At 42.3% G+C, this 15,838-nt stretch overlaps 1 protein-coding gene across 1 annotated transcript in view; it reads right to left on the reverse strand.

The window, feature by feature from the left end:
• Nucleotides 1–15,838, reverse strand: part of LOC122798681 (nuclear GTPase SLIP-GC-like) — a 1,112,600-nt gene that overhangs the window by 930,769 nt on the left and 165,993 nt on the right. The gene's annotated exons all lie outside the window — the stretch shown is intronic.

The following is a 15,838-nucleotide window of genomic DNA, read 5'->3' on the forward strand; positions in this document are numbered from 1 at the left end:
AAAAAACTATAACCTTAAAAGCTAGCTCTAGGAAAAAACTATAACCCTAAAACGCTACTTAAACTACCTTAACTACAAGAAAAAAGCTAATTCCTAACCAACAAACTTTTAAAAACTTTTAAACTAGAACACTAACACTCTACACACTAACACTAACTTGGGAGGAGCACACTGTTGAGCTATAACTATTAAAATCTGAAAAGGGATATCAATTTAAGAAAGAGGGATCAGATCTTCCACCTGGCTTTGAATGTGGCAAATGAGATCTGAGGTACTGGGGTGGGCGTAGTGTATTGTGGGTAAAGGGAGGAGCTTGAGAGTTGGATCCAAATCTGGAAGAAGTGGCTGAGCCGGATCCAAGGGTCAGATCTGATACCTATTCATGAGGAGGAATGAAAAGGACAACATCAGATTCTTGAATTGTCTATATACATCAAATGTGTGCAGCACCTTCTCACAGGCAGAATGTGGAGAAGGGGAAAAATTGGGCAAATGAATAGACTAAAACATCAAAAAAGGAGGACAAGCCATAAGGGCTTGAACCTCAGATACTATCTGACAGAAGTAAGGGCTAACAAAAGAATAGTCTTCCAAGACCAATGCTGCAAAGAAGCTGAAGCTGCATGCTCAAAAGGAGCCAGAGTCAGTTTCTTTAAAACAAAATTAAGATCTCAGGGAGGAGGAACATGTTTTTCTGAGAGGAATTGTTTAGATTCAAATATAGAAGCTAAAGGAGGAGAAGTGGATCCAGGTTATGTGAAAGACACCTCACAGAAAACTTCTTCCTTTTGGTTAAGTAGCATTTCCTAGTATTGGGTCTCCTGGCCTCCTGCAGAAATGGTGTCTATGTGGAAATAAAATCTTATCACCCACAGAGTCAGTTGAAGAGTGGACAGGTGGGGATGGATGAGAAATCCATTGTCTAGTGTGAGTAGGTCCATCCTGTGAGGTAACTTGTGATGAGTGCCCTTGGCCAATTACAGAAGAAGAGGGAACCAATGCTATCTCAGAGAAAATGGAGTCACTAACAAGATTTTGGGGCCACCTGTTGAATCCTGAATAGGACTTTTGCAATGAGGGGAAAGGGAAGGAAAGCATAAAGAAACATCCCCTTCCAAGAAAAAGAGAGGGCATTCACCTTCCACGCCAGAGGACCTGGGACTCTGACACAAAATAGAGGAAGTTATCTGTTCAGAAGAGAGGCAAATAGATCTTTTGAGGAGTACCCCACTGGTGGACAATGTCCAGAAACACATCCCTGTGAAGCATTCATTTGTGGGACTGAGTTAAGGACCTACTCAGAGTGTCTGCCACAATGTTTTGACCTGAAGGGAATGTAGACTGCCTGAAGAGTCATTTGATATTGGGCAGCAAGATCCAATACCAGAAGTGCTAACTGGCAAAGAAGGCAAGATCTTGTTTCCCACTGTTTTTTTTATTTACCACAAAACTGTGGTGTTGTCTGTAAACACCTTATGAGGTCCTGGGAGAAAAAAGGATGAAAAATCTGAACAGCCAGCAGAAGGACTCTCATCTCTTTGACAATGATTTGCTACTTCTGATGAAGAGGAGACCAACCCCACCTGTACATTTAGTGAGTCAAAAGCTGCTCCCTATCCCATCTCTGAGGCTTCTGTGAACAGCTCCTGAGATGGAAGAGGAGGATGAAAGGGACACCCAGGGTTTAGAGACAGGAATCCACCAGTGACATTCCTTCTTTAGATACAGAAGAAGAGGAATGTGAAAGTCTAGAGGATGTGCATGTAGCAGCCAAACTGATTTCAGGAACCACTGAAATTTCCTCATGTGGACTTTGGCTAGAGGGAGCATAGGGATCGTGGATGCCATAAATCCCAGAGTTCTCAAAAACTCACTGTCTGTGATAGAGGTCAGAGGAAGAAGATTTTGAAAGAAGGAAATGTGAATTATGACCTTGGGAGGAGGCAGAGATTCCAGCATAGGCACAGTCTGACTCCTGCACCCCAGAAAAACATGGTTTTGAGGAGGTGCCAGAAAGAACTTTTTGAAGTTTATTGTGAACCTCAGACTTTGCAGAACGGAAATGGTGCAATAAATATTTTGCAACAGGATCTCTGGAGAGGATGCCTAAAACAGGAGATAATCCAAGTAAAGGAATACTTGGATCTCCTGAATCCTGAAAAAAGCAATCACAGGAGCTAGTCATTTGGTGAATACCCTTGGGGCAGTAGGGAGATCAAAGGGCAAAGCAGAGAACTGAAAGGAAGCAACAGAGAAAAGTAAAAGCCTACTGACAAGGGGATGGACAGGGATATGGAGTAAAGCATCCTTGAGATCCAGAGAAACCAAAAAAGCTTGAAGAAGCAGCAAAGGAAACAAAGTCTGAAGGGATAGCATTCAAAAGGAAGGAACCTTCTGAAAAGTATTCAGGTGAGAAGGGTTCAGAATGGGTCTCCAAGTTACCTCTGTCATGGGGACTAAAAACTTTCTGGAATAAAACCCTTTCCCCCTTTGAGCAGCTGGAACCTCTTGAATATTTCCCTGAGTCACACGTTCCTTAAGCACCTCTGGAAAGAATCTTAACTGTTCTTGAAGTGGCTGAGGAATGTCCATAAAGGGAGGAAGAGATTTCCAAACCATGAAATATCCTTGGCGAATGATGGAAAGATCCCAAAAATCACAAGTTATGCTTAACCAAACAGGAAAAGACAGGGAAAGATGAAGAGAGAGAGGAATGTGGCTGGGAAGAGTCTGGTAGTAAGGCAGCACCTGGTTTATCATTAAAGGGTGGCTTCTGAGCAGTAGTCATCTGAGTATATTTAGCTGGAGGAACCCTCCTACCACCTTTTTTACTTTTAGGAGGAGGACAAGACTGCCTAAGAACAAAAGCTGGTTTGGTAGGATAGTTCCTTTGGAACTTGGGCAATGGTGAAATGAAAATATGTTTCAGATCCTGTAACTCCTTGGCTTTCCCCTGTAGGGACTTGAACAAATCAGAGGCAACACCACCAAAGAAACATTTTTTTGTCCAGAGGAGCATCCAATAACTTAGCCTTAATATTGTCAGGCAGAGGTTGAAGCCATAGCACTGGCGAAATAAAAATGTGTTTTAGATCCTGTAACTCATTGGCTTTCCCTTGCAGGGACTTGAGCAAATCAGAGGCAACAGCACCAAAGAAACACTTTTTGGCCAGAGGAGCATCCAATAACTTAGCCTTAATATCATCAGGCAGAAGATGAAGCCATAGCTGAGAAAACCTCCTCAAAACAGATCCTGAAGCAGCATCCTTAGAGGAAGCATCTGCTGCATCATAACTACACTTAACGGAATGGTGAGCTACTTGAGAAGAAGCCCCTAACAAAGACAAGGCAGAAGTCTTACCCACAGAATCAGGAAAGTCAGAAATAACCTGACAAGCCTGGGAAAGGACAGCCAAAACACATCTGGTCATATCAGTCTGGTAATTAACAGCCAGAAAGGCTAGGGTGGCTGAAGTATAAACCTTCTTACCCAGCCTTTCTACAGTCCTGCTGTCCTTGTCAGAAGGAAGAAGCTTAGCCAAGGGCAGTAATTTGGAAGGCGTAACAGAAGCCACAGAAACCATAGAAAGGTCAGCAGATGGACACTTGTAAAGGAATTTGCAATCATCAGGCACTGTGTAAATCCAGTATGGTTTCTTAGAAGCAGGAGGCTGAGAATATGGAGGCTGTGAAGTAGAAGAAAAACAACCAGTAAAGCAGCCAAAACAGGTGGAACAGCAGAGGGTCTAGAAGACTCCATTTGAAGGAGCTCATAATATCTCCTCTGCACTTCACACACCTGGGAACAATCCCATATATAGAACTCCATCATCCTGGCAATGGTATCCCCAAAAGAAATCTCTTCAATAGGAGATCCAGAACTAGTAGACTCCACTTCCTCAGAGCCATAATCTAGAGGGGAAGAAATCTGGGTAGAATAGTGGCAAGGATTCCTCATCTGAAGCCTCCTCTTCATCCTTAGATCCTTAGATCTCTTGACCAGGAAAATGACCAAGGAGAAGCCAGAACAGAGACACCCAGAGAAGGCTTTAAAGCCATAAGGGCATTAAAATTCTGCCATTCACTTTGAGGGCCCTTGGGAGCAGATGAAACATGTTTTGTCTTTGGATTCTTTTTTAAGGGGAAGTCCACCTTATAAAACACAGAAGGTTCCGAAGTTGGCCTACACTCAATAGTAGTAGTAGTAGGGACTTCCTCCCTCACCGGAATCTGAGGAACCCCCTAAGGCCTTCTGTGATAATTGGCCATGGTTCCCCCTGTACATCCAAAATGGACTTCTGCAAGGTCTCCAAGGACGTGCAAGCAGCCAGATCCATGCTGCCTCACAAAATGGTCACAGCAGAGGAATCCAACCCCTGAAATGAGAAAATCTCCAGGCTTTCATTAGCCTCGAGAGATATGTCTGTGGTAGGAAGCACAGTGGAAGAATCTGACCTAACTTTTTTGACTTCTTTTTCAAAGACGGCTGACCCTCAGGCTGAGCAGTACCTTTTATAGCATCTTTCACTCGAAGTTTGAGAAGTTAGTTTTCTAAATAAATAGCGAGGGAGAAAACATGACTGAGTAAGGTCTTAGGCACAAACGCCTAACAATTATTGTAGGATGTATGATAGTAAGAAGCCCCTAAACAAAACAAACACTGCTTGTGATGGACTTTATGGGGAATCTGTTTCTCACACTGGCATTTACCCTTCTTGGATGGCATGAAAATCCACAGAAACAAAAGCAACAAACGATAAGCAAAAAATCCCAACAGGCACTTATTTGAACAGCTAGATACACCAGCAACAGCTAAAGTGATCAGGTCAATGATCAGAGATTGTGTTTGGACTGGCAGCAAAGAAGTTCTGAGGATGGTACATCTGGACATCACCTTTATGCCCTACATTACTCAAGGAGCATACATGTGATGTACAGTGTACCTCAAGGCAAGCCTAAGGCTTTGGTATACTGTCTTGACATTGGGCTATCCTTGGCAGGGGATCCTTCATGTTATGAATACTGCAACAGTGAAATGGAAATATGTCAATATGTACACATGCTCTCTACAAACACATATCAGAAAGTAATAAATAACATACTTTTGAATTTGCTGTACAGCAGGTGGTGCATGAGAACAGAAGAGGTGGTAATCTCATAACATTAACAGAAGGCAGAGAATACAAATGGTTTAATGGTTTTAAGATCTAATAAAGAATCTAGATTAAACAGAATGAATAGTATAAAAACAACCTTTTTTTAGCTAAGGCCAAAATATCTATAATTTACAGATTCAGAATTTGTAATAGCTTTAAGCAGTACATCTACTTTAATTGATTTATGCCATGTGACAAAAAGTGACCAATGATGGGTGAAGTTTAGAACACCCACAATTATATAATTAGTGAATCAGTTTTTGTTTAATTTTAATACCTAGGAAGCACTCTGCGTGAAAGCATGTACAGTTTTTATTTTATTTTTTTATAATCAAGTGAGCTTTCTTGTCTTTTCTAAGCTGATTGTAATTATTTTATTTATATTACAGCTAATAGTCAAAGGAATATTACCCAGATCTAAAGATGTGAACTAAATATAGGGTACAATGCCCCCTTTGAGATGTACCTCCCTCTACATACCAAAGACTAGAAAAGCACCACAGATTCATAACTAAGATTTCAGATATAAACATCATGTGAGTCCAAGAGAGGGTAGAAACTCTCTCTCTCCCTTTACTTGGTATCTTACTGGCTCTTGAGAGGTGATCTGTGCCATACCTACTGTGCCATTAGAGACCCTGCTGTCTTTTATCTCCTGTAACTCCACAAGAAATGCTAGGACCAATTAAATGAACCTGCACCAGCAGATAAACAGATTCTGATTTAGAGACAGATTCATTGCTACCTCCCCATATCTGGAATAAGCTGGTCCCTCAGATTAAAAGAGTGTATATTATCATTCTTCAAAAATAACCTTAATGGCTGGATGGGCACTTGCAAATTTACCCCAGGACTAACTAGCCTAGCCCTCCTTGAGAAAAAGAGGTGCAGCCCAAGAATGAGTGCTAACAAGGTGTTCAAGGCTGAGAGACTAAATTGTTTTGAAAGGCATATGAATCAAGGAAAGAAGAACTCCCCCATGATAATACAATCAGGGACGTCGGGAGGCATAAGCACTGTACTGATTTCAGTACAACTTATTTAGAAGGGGGGGGTAGCTTTTTATTTTTTCACTTGTTTTTTTTTTTTTTATTTTTCGCGCTTTAGCTGCGCAATGACGTCAGCTCATCAGGGCTACCAGCCAGTCGGAATGGAGCTCGCCGTGCACGGATTTCCAGCCGGTTTAAATGCTTTTGCAAGCGGGAACAAACCAGCCGGATTTACTTTTGCTTAGAAGGCTTCATTTCGATAAGGCATCATGTTATTTAGGTCTCGCTTCATTTTCAGCAAGGATGTTATTTTCGGCAAGGATTTTATTTAGAAGGTCTTGCAACAATGCTCGAACAGAGGGTTGGTGAGTAAGCTGAAATAATGTTATTTTCAGAAAGGGTGTGTGTGTGTGTGTGTGTGTGTGTGTGTGTGTGTGTGTGTGTGTGTGTGTGCGTGTCACTGTGTCTACATGTTGGCGTTTACATGTGTGGGCTAATAGAAAAAATAATCGCTTCTTTTCTGCCTGATTATTGCACAAGATTTTTATTGACTCTAAAGCTAGTCAGCACTTTGACAAGAGGTATGTGAGGCTCATAGCTGATGAATGTCAGCTGTATTCCCAAGCTGCAACAGCTCTTCAGTTATTTCAATAGAAACCCCACTAGACTACGTCTGTTTGGGCTGGTCACTACAATTGCTTGATCACATAAAGTTAAAAGAATAATTGTATATAACATGAACTGCTTTACCAAGTATGGATATATTCCATGAAGACATGAATGTTGTAACCTGTGCGATGCAGCTGAATAAAGCCCTGACTAAGGCCCAAGCAAACATCAGTTTTAATTAATCTCAGGCACTTAATGGAGCAGGCATGGAGGATGGGTGTATGCATCCTAGGCAGGTGAAAGGCAAAAACTTATGGGGGCACACTGCTGAGTTGATTTCCCAGCTGGAAACCAGAGAGACGACAGTATGTAGTGCTCCCTGGGGGAGGCTTGGGTGCCCTGATGAAGGAAAAGGGCCACGCCGATGCCTATTACACATCTGTAGCCCACCCACCTCCCAAATCCCCTGTGTATGTATGTATGCGTGTGTGTATGTATGTGTGTGTATGTATGTGTGTGTGTGTGTGTGTGTGTGTGTGTGTGTGTGTGTGTGTGTGTGTGTGTGTGTGTGTGTGTGTGTATGTATGTGTGTGTGTATGTATGTATGTGCATGTGTATGTGTTAGGGTTACCACCTGTCCCACTTTGCAAGGGACAGTCCCTCTTTGGACAGTTGTGTCCTGCGGAAAAAAATTGAAAAAATGACAAATGTCCTGAGATTTTAGGACAAAAATATTTCTTATGTTTTCTTTAATAGTTGCATAAAACAGTTATTTTTTTATCTGAAATACCTACATGTTATATGAAATAGCATAAGCAACTCAAATGCTTCAAAAATAAGATGTTATTTTGGCAAAAAAGTGAAGTTCTATCCTTTGTACTAGTCAAGGGTATGTTTTGTCCTGCAAAATATGACATTTCTACAAAAAATGTCCCACTTTTGACATTTGAAAAGGTGGCAACCCTAGTGTGTGTGTGTGTGTGTGTGTGTGTGTGTGTGTGTGTGTGTGTTGGCATCACATGTAATTCCAGACACAGTGCCAGCCTTGTTGTACTCATAGAGATGGGAAGAATACAGCAACCTTTCCTGTATGTGATCATTGTCTAAGCCTAAACAATGATGTGTCTGTAAATAGTTGCATGGTTGGTCAAATTAGGACTCTGCAAACTTTTCTTAATGAGAATTTTCTGCTGGAAAAGTCTTTTCACTGTTGGAACAGAACAGGTACACAACAACCACTGCAAACACCAACCAGCTAGGTTTTTAAATGCTGGCAGTTTTTGAATTTGTTAGAGTTCAGCCAGAAAGTTTAACATTTTGCTCTAGTATTTTTTTCAGGCAGTGAACAGTATATTTAGTGTATAGACTGCTGTGATATAGGCTTCATTTATTTCTAACAGTTGTGAGCTATGGTGAGAACTGAAGTTGTATTCCCCAGTTGTGGTGAGAAGTGAGAGCTGAAGGTGTATTCCCCCATTATTATTTTTGTTGTTTGTCCAGGTTTTTGTGCTAAGAGGTTGACAGCTGTCTAATAGCCATTACGTTTCAGTCTTCCTGTTTTGCAAACTGTTGATTTAGACTGTAGTGAATATGGTTCTGGGTTCAAGACATGCATGGTGGTAAAACAGCATTTTATTATAGAAAATTTCCAAAATTATACAAGCAATGTTTTGCCCCCCCCCAATAAATGTTGGCTTTTTCCAGATTTCTTGTGCTGCAAAGTTCAGAAATACAGCTGAATGTTGAGTACATTTTACAAGGAGCTGAAAGCTGCAGTGGAACTAAAGTTTAGTGCTGCTTATGCTGAGTCTGTTTATATTATTAATAGCACAACAGGTAGTACACTTGCTTTTGATACAGAAGGCTGTGGGTTCTTCTCCCACAGTAGGTAATTGCATTGCTGATACTATACTGTGTTATAAAGGGGGGGGGGGTGGATGCTGTAGTCCTTTTTGGCGAAAATATCTAGTAGTAACTATGAACCTGTTATCAGTTTGCCATCCATTCCCTATTGCAATATTACCAGCGTATCACTTTTTAATGCAACATAGGGAATTTATTCCTCAAGGGCAACAGGCACTTTATTTGTAGATGAAACAATGAAATTTAAAGATGTTTGCTAGCAGCAACCACTTCATTAGTTACAGATTTCTTTAATGTGGAATTGTGTAGATGGCTTTTACTAGTTCAGAGATTGTGCATATTTACTGATACTGGTGGACTGTAGAAGTTTGATTAGACTCTTGTGATGGAAATGTTCTGAACTGGGCTGTTTTGTCATTATTGGTGCATGCATTTTGTTTAATTTTTTACTGGAAAAATGTTCAAAACAATAAATTTAAAATGCTCTCTAACAACTGTACTGTATTATACAAGGAATATAATTCAATACAATCAGGAAGGTGTATCAAAGAGCACGTGTATGCTCCATGTGCAAGGAGCCTATGATTTGAAAACAGCACAAAGTTAATCTTTATCTGCCACTGGCAAAATGTATTTTCTTTGAATGTGGGTTTCAATGCTGTTTCAATGAATGTGAGTTTCAAGGGCAGAGAAGTTTTAATGCTAAGTCTAGTTTCATTGTGAGACAGCATTGCTTTGTTTAGCAGATAATTATTGGTGTTTGTGCTGTAAAATGCAAAATAAATCTTTTCTGGCAAATCATGTAGGAATGAAGTCACTAAATAATGACGGACATTAAGTTTCAGTTGTCATAACTTTCAGAAAAATGCATGCTAAAGCAAGACCTTTTATTCTATCAACTGTCTTAAGTTTATACAAGATCAATTTTTAGTACTGTTTGTATGTTCCTCCAATATATTTGGCCTTGTCCAGACTTCCTGCATTAAGAGGTTGAGAGGTACGTGCAAATAAATCGCTTTATAGAATTAGGAATATCCAAACCTCTCAACTGTTCCCAATTTTGGCTCAAAATGTTGTTCCCCCCTAATAATCCCTTCACAAAAATAGCAATTTTGGAAGAAAACGTGGAGGCTTTACAATTATAAATAACTAATAATCAGAGTTATACATTACTTTTTCAGAAATGCATATAGATTCTCTAATTTTGTCAGCTGCTCTAAGTTAACTGTGCTCATATTAAAATGGTGTCCCTTCTTTGACAGGTTCCCAGCTATATTGTCTGGCAATTTTATATTTTTGCATCGCAGTTTTGGCCCGTTTTTCATAAAATTGTGGTTTTCTGGCAAATTAGTGGCAAATCATTAAAAACTGAAGTTACTAAATAATGGCAGACATTAGAGTTTCAGATTTCATAGCTTTCAGAAAATTCGTACTAATGCAAGACCTACTACTATTCTATTATCTTTCTAAATTTATAAGGGCAATATTTCAAAAAAGTCTTTATTGTTGGACCTTTGCCTCAGTTTATTTATGAGTTTGTTGCTCTAAAAGGTTGAGAGGTATGTGTGTGTGTGTGTGTGTGTGTGTGTGTGTGTGTGTGTGTGTGTGTGTGTGTGTGTGTGTGTGGTAGGCAGCATACCTCTCAACTGTCCAAGTTTTGCAGAATGTCCAGATTTTTGCCCTATATTTTTTGTCCGTTCCTCATAAATTTTGTGATTTTCTAGAAAATCATTAAAGGCTGAAGTTGTTAAATAATGACACATTTGAGTTTCAGACTTCATGTCCTTTAGAAAAATTCATACTAGCACAAATCCTGTTATTCTAGCAAATTTCTAAGTTCACAAGAACATTATTTAATATCTGTCCCTGTTTATTTTAGGCTTTGTCCATATTTCTTGCACTAAGAGGTAGATGGGGTGTGTGTGTGAATGAAACACCCTAGTTAGGGGTAGTGGGTGGTTAGTAATTTACTCAAGCTCAAAACCTGTACTTTAGTTACAGAAAACAAAAGCATGAATACTCTCCCAACTACCATGCTGCATTTTTCAAAGAACTGACTTTCAGGTTCATTTTCAATTCAATGAACTGAGTTTGAGTAAATTTATATTATATTACTGAAGAGGCATTACAGTGAATGCCTCTTCATCAATACTAAAAGAGCAAACCGTGAATTACGAGCGTGGCCGTAGCTTGACTGGGGAGGGGGGTAGCAGTTTGAGAGCTGTGAGTACAAATTTGAAAATCCTAGCTACACCCCTGAATACATTGTAAATCTTAAATGTAAAAGTTAGCAATTGCACACAAGAACATCATACGTAAACTCAAAGCCCATTACTTTAATCACCTGAAAAGTCACTGCACCTTTGGGAAATGGGAATTTCCCTGTTTTGATGAATCATGCTTTTAAATGCATTTGTGTACTCATGACATTTACAAGGAGTAAGTACTACATGCACCTAGCCACAAATGTAGTAACTGCAACATTGTTCTTGTTACCCTTCCTTAAGTGACAGTAAAGTGGAAGAAATTTAACTCTGCTGGGTTAACGACCTTGGTGTCCAAGTCCCTGATCACTGTTATTCACAGAAAATCGGTGCTGCTGCAATTTCTGTTTGTATTCCTGCAGTGATTCTATTTATGTGATTTTTTTTTTCTCTTTTCACCATGACTGTCTGACTGTGGAGGTAATATATTCAAACAAGGGAAGATAAGGCTATGGGAAAGTGAGCCCTCCTTGCAAAAACAATTTTTGAGGGGATTTGATGACCTGCAGCATCATCTGGTTAGTTCCATCTGGTTGAAACTGCAGGATGCTTTAACTCAAGAGAAATGTCAGTGAATCAATCTCTGTTGAATATGAAACTATTTATTCCCTCTGTTCATATACATGAAAATACTGCCATAAAGTTGCAACTAAACTTCAAGTTGTAAATTCCAGCTTTATGTCAACAGAATTACATAGAAGGCAGCTTAATGATGTCATTATTACTTTTAAGCAGCTACACTTAAAAATTATACACAGTACTTTTTACATTTTTTTTACCTGCTCATAAATCCAAACAACTGCTTATAGCTGTCCATGTGACTATAGCTACAAATGTTTAAACGTTCAAGTAAAGCGACAAAGTAGCAGAATATGGTAAGGAGGGTCCAACTAGGTAAGGGCAGTGTGTTGAACTGGTGGTGAATGGTACTATCTTTACCGATCAGGGTGACACAGCAAATCTACTGGCTGATAAATTTAGTTCAGACTTCAACCCCAACCCAGTCAAGCTTCACCAGGTGAAATCCCCCAACATACTACCCCCTCAACTAATAGCAGGGACCAGGTGCTGGCGGCACTTGCTAAAGTCAAGGACCCCCCCTCCATGGGCCCTGACAACATCCCCAGGTGCCTCAGGAACAGTGTAAAACACAACCTATCAGGACCACTTGACACACTTTTCAGCTACAGCCTTGAAACACTACGTTCCAAGGGAATGGAGGACTGCAGCAGTCATTCCCTTCCATAATGGCAAACCATCAACCAACCCAGAAAACAACAGACCAATCAGTCTAACAAGTCTACTATGCAAAACCATGGAACTTTTAGTTATGTACTTACCATAACTTCAGATGTATGGGATCCATCTCGCCTACATTCATAACTGATGGGCTCGGAGCCGATCCATCGGCTCCGACTCAGCCACTATATACTAGAACGAAGTCTCTAATTGGCTGGGCTACCCCTTATCCCAGAATGCACCACGCCTGCTTCCCCAGATCTTGTTTGTTCGCTTTCATACCTACATCTAGACACAGAGACATACCAGCAACTGTAACAAACTAAAGTCCTTCAAGAGAAAAACTCAGTAAGTAGCAACATTCCCTCTAAATCCAATGGGAAGGGGGAAGGAGGGCGGACGATGAATGTGGCGAGATGGATCCCATACATCCGGTTATGGTAAGTACATAACTAAAAGATGTAATGGGATCCTATCTCGCCTACATTTATAACTGATGGGACAGCGTCCCTAGCACCTAAATCCTGGGTGGCTCATTGGAAAACACTCCTGAGAACTGTGGAACCAAAGGAAGCTCTGCCTCGAGAAGCCACCTCTATCTTGTAATGAGAAATGAAGGTGTGTGGAGAAGTCCAGGTAGCGGCCGCACAGATATCATCTATCGATAATTTGGAGTGAAATGCTACAGAAGTAGCCATTGCCCTGGTAGAATGAGCCCTGACTGGGAAAGGTAGCTCTTTGCCAGACTGTGAATAAATGAAGGAGATGCGATCTTTAATGCATTTGGCTATGTTGGTTTTAGCCACCGGTTGACCCAACCTATTTTCCGCAAAGGACATAAACAGCTGATCTGACTTTCGTGTCTGATTGGTCCTACTTAAATAAAAACGCAGTTGTATGTGAACATCCAACTGATGGAAAATATATTCTGCGCTATTGGAGAATTTGGGAAAAAACACAGGGAGCTCCAAGGATTGTTGAATGCATAAGGGGGATGCTACCTTGGGCAAGAAAGAGGGATTTAACTTGAGGGACACTCTGTCTTTGTGAAAGGTCAAATAAGGAGGATTAGAACAGACAGCCTGAAGCTCTGAGACCCGCTTGGCAGAGGTTATTGCCACCAAAAAGGCGGTTTTCCAAGATAGAAATTTTATATCACAAGTAGCTGCTGGTTCAAAGGGGTGGGCAGTTAAAGCAGCTAGAACCATATTCAGGTCCCAAGGGGGCACAGGATGGGCTATAGGGGGCCGAAGAAGCCATGCTCCTTTAAGGAAAGATTTGCAAAGCCTGTTTGCCATTAAGGAAGGCTCAAAGGAGACATAAAAATTAGAGATAGCCGCCAGTTGGACTTTAATTGTGGAAACTGAAGAGCCCAAATAAAACAAAGAAGCCAGGAATTCTAAAACCTGAGGTACTGGGGTGGTAAGGGGGTCTATACCTCGTTGCTGGGCCCAAAGAGCAAACCTCTTCCACTTGCTGGAATACAGTTTAATAGTGGAAGGTTTGTGAGAAGAGGTCAAAATGTGGATGACGTCTGGAGAAAGGGAGTTATCTCTGACTAAGGTTGGAAGTGGAGTAACCAAGCGGCTAACCTCAAGGACCTGAGGGATGGCTGAGACTGTCCCAACTGATGAGTCAACAGGTCGGGCACCAGGTCCAGAAACCATGGGCCCTCCACCGCATACCTCAAAAGGAAGGGGAACCAAACCTGATGAGGCCAGTGTGGAGCGATCAAAATCATGTCGCTTCCTAGATAAATCGCCTTCTGTATCACCTTCGGGAGAAGGGGAACTGGAGGGAAGGCGTAAAGTAGACTGGGGGGCCAACTGTGAGTTACAGCGTCCCTGGGAATCTGCCCCTGAGAGGGAGTCAGAGTGAAGAACTCCCTGCATTTCGCTGTGGTGAGACCAAAGGGCAGTGCTCGGAACTGGAAATGACTGGTTCCCAGGCAGAAGCGTAAATGACTCCTGGACTCTTGACTTATCAGAATGTGATAGTAAGCGTCTTTGAGATCTATAGAGCACATCCAGACATCCTTCTCCAATAACGGGAGAATGGACTGAAGGGTGACCATTCGGAATTTGGATTTTTTTACAAAGCGATTCAATGAACTGAGGTCCAAAATGGGCCTTAAGTCCCCTGTCTTTTTTGGCACCAAAAATAGTCTTGAGTAAGTTCCTGATCCGATCTGGTCGGCGGGGACAGGCTGGATGACTCCTTTTCTTAGCAGCTTTGAAACCTCGACCGCTGCTTGATCCCGCTGACTGGGTGGCACATCCGGGATTTCCCTGATAGGAAGAGGGGGGATCTTGATGAAAGGGATGCGATAGCCTCCGGTTATGGTTCGGAGCACCCACTGATCCTTGGTGATAGATCCCCAAGCCTGTGGGTGTTCTGCAAAATGACCTCCGACTGGCTCTGGAGATGCGCAGTCGGGCCACGTCTCAGGGACGGGGAGCATAGGATAGACCACGAAAGGAATCACGGTCTCCAGAGTTATGGGGGCCTCTGCCACCTCTGGGGCGGCGTCTTCCTGAATCCCCCCCTGCCTCTAGAGGGGGGATCACTCGGTGGAGTAGGGAAAGACCTTTGAGATTTCCTGAACCACATTTTCCCTCCTCTCTGGGCCTTGGGATAAGGTCTAGAGGGAGCGGAAAAATGGGCCCCCACGGCAGTCAAGGTCTTGCCCTCCTGCTCGCACTGAGTCAGTGTGTCCTTCACCTTGGGTCCAAACAGGGAGGACCCATCAAAGGGGGCGTTGGTGAAGGAAGACTTAAAAGCCTCCACAAAGGGACACAATCATAAACAGGCATGTCTTCTAAGAGCCACGCCTGTTCCCGCTGCTCTACTTGCCCCTTCGGCCACATATGAGATGAGCCTCATGGACGAGTTGACTATCGAAGATAGGGTAGTCATCTGGGCGCCAACAGTTTGGGCTAAAGCCTCAGAAAGATTACCCGTAAGGAACTCACCTAACTCTTTGAGGAGGTCCCTTTGGAGCCTGGTAAAATGACAAAGGTAATTCAGCGACTGCAGGGTAAAGGCCGCTGAAGAAAGGGTACGCTTCCCGTACCTATCCATGCTCCTGGAATCCTTATTAGGAGGGTGAATAGACGTTGAAGCCTCTGCCACGTCTTGCTGAGTGGCAGATGCCACCACCATAGCAGCTACTGCAACTCCTTTAGACAAAAATTCCTTTTGAGGAGGGGCTGAGAGGAACTTGTTAGGCCTGACGGGCACCGGTTCCACAGAGTCAGGGTGTTCCCACACCCTTCGAGAAACTAAATCTAGTAGTTCATCAAAGGGTGGAGACACCCAGGAGGCGGAGGGCTGGGCCCCAAAAGCCTTGAGGAAGACTGACTCCTCTGAGGAAGGGGTTTTGGACTGCCAATCGCCTCTCTGTCTCAGGATCTCGAGGATATCTGAGAATGAGACGTCATCCGAGGACGATTTTGGGGACCCCTCCGCATCATCGAGGTCAGTATCTGATGTGATAGACTCATCCTGGGAGTCAATGTGCTTCCTCTTGCACAATTTTTTTCTTGGAGGTTCATCTGAAGCAGATTCAGAAGGACCTCCCGGGAGAAGGGAACCCCCCAAGGGGGAATCCTCAGGCCCTGGGGCCCCACTGTCGTGGGAATGAAGCACACCAGAAGCACCAGTTCCCAAGTCCAGGGATGGTGAGGTAGAGACTTGCTGAGCCAGCAAGGACATGTCC

The sequence above is a fragment of the Protopterus annectens genome, chromosome 3.part1 (assembly GCF_019279795.1).
Source record: "Protopterus annectens isolate FY-2018-M chromosome 3.part1, PAN1.0, whole genome shotgun sequence".
NCBI classification, from domain to species: domain Eukaryota; kingdom Metazoa; phylum Chordata; order Ceratodontiformes; family Protopteridae; genus Protopterus; species Protopterus annectens.